This window comes from Chenopodium album, chromosome 1 (genome assembly GCF_948465745.1).
Source record: "Chenopodium album chromosome 1, dcCheAlbu1.1, whole genome shotgun sequence".
Lineage (NCBI taxonomy): Eukaryota > Viridiplantae > Streptophyta > Magnoliopsida > Caryophyllales > Amaranthaceae > Chenopodium > Chenopodium album.
In genome coordinates, this window is record NC_137834.1 from 59815037 (window position 1) to 59821177 (window position 6141).

The following is a 6141-nucleotide window of genomic DNA, read 5'->3' on the forward strand; positions in this document are numbered from 1 at the left end:
ACCACCTTGATTATGGTTACCACTACCTTGGTTGTGATTTCCATAACCTTGGTTTTGATTACCATAATTTTGGCTTTGATTTTGGCCACTATAACCTTGATTATTATAGCTACCACGAAAACCTTGGTTCCCTTGGTTTCTATAACCACCACCTTGATTATAGTTGTCAAAATTGCCTTGGTTTTGGTAATTCCTATTCCATTGACCTCTTTGATTATCAAACCTTTGAGCATTATTATTTGACACATAATTCACATGCTCACTCTCATTGTTATCAAACTCATCAACACATTCATTAGGACAATTACTAGAGTCATGATCATACGATCCACATGCATCACAAAACAAACAACCCATAGGCAAGAGGGAGGGGGTTGAGAGTTAGAAGGAGTACCTCTCCCTTTAAATTGGGAGGGAAGATTCGTAGCTTGGGATGAAGTAGAAGTGCTCTCCAACTTGGCTTTGATTGCGGTCATCTCCTTTCCCAAGTTTGTCATTTGGGAGGAAAGGTTGTTGATTGCATTTAGATGGTCTACCGAGTACAATGAAGATTGCTTGCTTGAAGAGTCTCTCTCCCCATCTTGCCAATCTCTATAGTACGTTACCACGTCCTCAATGATATCCACCACTTCTTCTTCGGTCTTGTTCATGATAGGACCCCCGGCCCCCCCATCAAGGCATGACTTGCCTTGGGGACTTAAACCGCCATAGAAGATTTGGACCACTTGGTATGTTGGGATTCCGTGGTGAGGGCACTCCCTTTGATACTCTTTGTATCTCTCCCATGCTTCGTAAAGGCTTTCATTTGGCCTTTGCTTGAACCCTTGAATCAAGGCTCTTGCCTCCGCCGTCTTCTTTTGAGGGTAAACACGGGACAAGAAGGCCTTTGTAACATCATCCCATGTTCTCAAGGAATTGGGCTTCACCTCTTTATCTAACCACTCTAAGGATCTTCCTATGAGAGAGAAGGGGAACAACTTGAGGCGTATGAACTCATGAGAAACTCCGTTGACTTTGATGGTGTTGCAATATTTTTCAAATTCTTTAAGATGGTTCAACGGGCTCTCATTCTTAGCCCCACTATATTGCCTCCTCTCAATTAAGGTGATCATGGCCGGCCGAATCTCGAAATCATTTGCCGGTGTTGTAGGCGGAGCTATGCTGCTCTCAAACCTATAAGCACCGGGTATTCCTAGCTCCTTCAAGGCCACTCTCGGATTTTCTCCCATGCCTTGCTCTTCAATCTCTTCTTCACTTGAAGAACTATACCCCAAGGAGAATCGATTAGCTATTCTTCTTCTTGAGAGAGTCCTCTCAATTTCCGGGTCAAAAGGCACAATGGATCGATCACGAGCTCTATGCATGCAAAACTTCAAAGAAAATATTAGTAGCACGGCTACAAGTGTAGCCTAAAGAAACAAAATCTTTTTATATATACATATATATATATATGTATATATATATATATATATATATATATATATATATATATATATATATATATATATATATATATATATATATATATATATATATATATATATATATTCAATTAAAATGAAGTAGACTCAACAACAAAAGCTAAGCACCAATAGCACTCCCCGGCAACGGCGCCATTTTGACGAGGGGGAAAATGTATGTCGTTATCTACCCTTTTCCCAAGTCAAACAAAATTTGTAAACACCTAACCAACCTTATATGAATATAGGGCAAGTTAAGGGTCGATCCCTAGGGAATGCAATGATGAAAACTAGTGTCTAAGTCAAGCTACCTCGAAGATGGAGTTGATATTATGGTTGGCACTATGGTAAAATAAATCAAGTCTAATCAAGTAAAACAAAGGTCTAAACACTAGGGATATGGGTTCCACATGCAAGTTCAATGATAATGCTAGTTTAGAGCTCAATCAATTAATTAAAGTATTGCAATGGACAAACAATAGTAGCAATCAAGAGAGTTCAAATGCTATCTCCTATAGGCCAATATAGGTGTCACTATGAAAGGCAAATCAAGAAGAATTACAAGCAAACCCAATCAATTAGAGCAACTTTCAATTCGATTGTTCATGTCATTAAGAGTTGCAATGCAACCTAGATTAATCTTATAGGTTGATCACTCCTAGTCTAATCAATCACATGCAAAACTATGTCAACTAATTTAATTGCAAGAAATCAATCAATCAAAGAGCATCAACTAGCAATTTCATTAATCAAACATGCTTCCCCCTTTTCCTAGCAACTAATCTACTCACTAATCATGGTGAAATTCAAGAACAAATAACTAGAAAGTGCTTTAATCTTCATTTCTATATCAAAATCTAAGAGAAATAAAAAATAATCAACAATATCAAATTCAAATCCAAAGAAGAACAAGTAACAAGCAAAAATCAAATAGCAAGTAAGTAAAAGATGAAAGAAGGAAGAGATTCTCACTAATATTGATGATTGAAAATGAAGAAATCCAAACTTGATTGATCAAATGTTGAGTTACAAATCCCAAACCAAGAACTTCTCTCTAACTTCTCTCTAGATTCTCTCTCTAAAACTAAGCTAATGAAAATTATCAAAAGTACCCCTTCAAAAAGGAAATACAATTCTATTTATAAGCAAAGAAGAAATTTGCAGCTCCCGCGCCCTCTCTCGATAGACCCGCGCCCGCGGCAAAATGGGTACGGAACCCTCCGCGGTCTATCTGGGCAGACCCCGTGCACACGGCAACAGAGATCCTCGCCCGCGGCAGTGAAACCCGCGCCCGCGGCTAATCCCCTGCTCCCAAAGCCTGATCAGGGGGTCGCGGTTTCTCTGAATGGAGCGGCCTCTCCATTTTACCCGCGCCCGCGGAGAGCCTGCGGGGCAACCGCGGCAAGTTCCTGCCAAGTTTTGGCAATTTTGAGTAACATGGGCCCGCGCCCACGGCAAGATGACCCGCGCCCGCGGCCTGCTGGATTTGCCTTGGAAACCTCTCCGAGGCCTCTCCAATCCCTCTCTAAGCCCTCTCTAGCCAAATGCTTCTTCCTTGCTTGATCATTAAAGTCCCAAATTGAATCCTTTGCCAAAGTGATTCTCACAAAACCTACACAAGTACACGAAGAAAGGAAATAAAAGGGAAAAAGAGACAAATAAAGGAAAACACGATAAAAACACGAGAATCATAAAGAAAAGAGGAAAAAGAGAAACTAAAGGTAAAAGGACTAAAAATAAGAGAAGAAAGCATGAAAAGGGGAAAGAAATAACCCTAAAAAACTACCCTATGAGTGCCATAAATGACACTCATCAGAAACCGGATGTGGCTCTCAAAATCAAAGAAGAAATTAGAAAGCAGTTGGCCGCAGGTTTCATCAAAGTATCCAAGTATCCAGAATGGATAGCAAATGTGGTTCCAGTTCCAAAGAAGGATGGAAGGGTCAGAATGTGTGTTGATTACTGGGACCTCAATAAAGCAAGCCCGAAAGATGGGTTCCCTCTACCTCACATTGACATTTTGGTCGATAACATAGCAAACCATGCACTTCTATCATTGATGGACGGTTACGCCGGATATAATCAAGTATTGATGGCCGAAGAAGATATGGAGAAAACTACATTCATCACACAATGGGGTACATATTGCTATACGGTAATGTCATTCGGGTTGAAAAACGCGGGTGCCACCTACCGAAGAGCAGCTACAGCATTGTTACATGACATGATGCACAAAGAGGTGGAGGTCTATGTCGATGATATGATCGTTAAGTCTAAAGATCGCCCAGGCCACATCGTTGCACTTTGCAAGTTCTTTGAAAGAGTCCGCAAGTACAACATGAGATTAAATCCAGCAAAGTGTGCATTCAGAGTCACGTCAGGCAAATTACTCGGATATGTGATCAGTTCTCGAGGGATTGAAATAGATCCCACAAAAGTAAAAGCGATCATGGCCATGCCACCGCCCAAGAATGAGAAGGAGATTCGAGGTTTCATTGGAAGGCTGCAGTACATAAGTAGGTTCATATCAAAGCTCACAGCGATATGTGAACCTATATTCAAGAAGCTTAAGAAAAACGTCCCAGTCACATGGGATGACGATTGCCAAAAAGCTTTTGATAAAATCAAAGAGTACCTGGCAAACCCACCTGTGCTAGCGCCAGCAATACCTGACTTTCCTCTTCGACTCTACCTTACGGTCACAAGAGAAACGATGGGGGCAATGCTAGCACAAGAGATTGAAAGCAAGGAGAATGCAATCTACTACTTGAGTAAGAAGCTTCAAGGATATGAGACACGATACACACCACTTGAAAAGTTGTGTCTCGCACTTGTGTGGGCCGCATAGAAACTAAGACATTACATGCTCACTCATACAGTGCATGTCGTTTCCAAGATGGATCCTCTCAAATACTTGTTCGAAAAAGCAACACTCAACGGCAGATTATCAAGGTGGATAGTCAATCTTGCTCAGTTTGACTTGAAATTTGTACCACAAAAAGCCATCAAAGGTTCTGCGGTTTTTGACTTCTTAGCAGACTTTCCGCTAGAAGAAGTTGAGAAAGAAGAAGATGAGTACGATTTCCCTGACGAAGATTTACTCATGACCGAAGATGATAGCTGGACGCTCTATTTCGATGGAGCTTCAGACCAAAAAGGATGTGGTGTAGGAGTCTTGCTTGTATCACCCAGTGAAGAGCACATCCCAATTTCCATGAAGCTCGACTTTGATGTCACCAACAATGCAGCAGAATATGAAGCATGCGTCCTGGGGTTAGAAACAGTTGTCGCCTTAGGAATTAAGAAGCTCAGAATCTACGGTGATTCTTCACTAAACATTAACCAAATCTCCAAGAGATGGAAAGTGAGAAGTGAAAGTCTCGCTACGTATCAAGCTCATTTAGAAACTCTCACAGAGCAACTAGATGAAGTGGAATATACGTATTTTCCAAGAGAAGAAAACCAATTCGCCGACGCACTAGCTAAATTAGCATCAATGGTGCGAATTCCAACGGATACAATCAGAATGCCGCTGACCATAGAAAGAAGATATGAACCGGCTTATGTTCACGCACTCGGCGATGAACAAGAACCACAAGAAGAAGATGAAGAGCCATGGTATACAGATATCCTTAACTATGTGACAAGAGGAGAATACCCTCCTAATACTGATAAAAGGGCACGCTGTGCTTTAAGGCTCCTGGCCTCACAGTATGTGCTCATCAGGGGAGAACTCCACAAGAGAACTGCAATGGGGAGAAACCTCTTATGCATAGCCAAGAAAGAAGCACACAGAACCATGGAAAACCTCCATGCCGGTATATGTGGAACGCATATGAATGCAAAGATGTTAGTCTAAAAGATTCAACGACAAGGTTATTATTGGACTACTATGGAGAGAGATTGTCACGAATACGTCAAGAAATGTATGAAGTGTCAAGTCTACGCAAATTTACAGCATGTTCCACCTTCGCTTCTCTACACATATACTTCTCCATGGCCTTTCTCCACTTGGGGCATCGACATCATTGGAAAGATAACACCACCAGGACAAGGGGGGCATGAATTCATCGTCGTAGCGATCGACTATTTCACCAAATGGGTCAAAGCTGCCTCATATGCTAAGCTGACGGCGAAGCACGTAGCTCAATTCATTGAGGAAAATATCATATGCCACTATGGGGTACCACATGAGATGATCAGCGATAATGGAACGCACTTCCAAGCCGAATGCGCGGAATTATTACAGAAATATCATATCAAGCATCATAGATCATCACCTTACAGACCACAAACAAATGGTGCGGTCGAATCGGCCAACAAAAATGTGAAAACTATCATCGAAAAGATGACAGAAAATTACAAGGATTGGCCAAGTAAGCTACATTTCGCCCTTTGGGGTTATCGAACCTCTGTTCGTACATCAATAGGGGCTACCCCTTTTTCTCTGGTTTATGGAGTTGAAGCCGTACAACCAATAGAACTCAAAATCCCTTCTCTTCGAATCGCATTGGAAAGTCAACTAGATGAAGTTGACTGGATTAGAGCAAGATATGATGAACTAGTCTTACTTGATGAAAAACGCTTGGCAGCTTTGCATCATGTCCAAACCTACCAACAGCGTATGGCGCGATATTTTAATAAAAAAGTCAAGACTAGGAACATCAAAGAGGGTGACCTG

The 6141-nt window shown here is 41.4% G+C and overlaps 1 pseudogene; it reads left to right on the forward strand.

Moving 5' to 3' along the window:
• The first annotated feature begins 738 nt into the window (after positions 1–738).
• Positions 739–837, forward strand: LOC145566343 (small nucleolar RNA R71; annotated as a pseudogene).
• Positions 838–6141: the final 5304 nt, after the last annotated feature.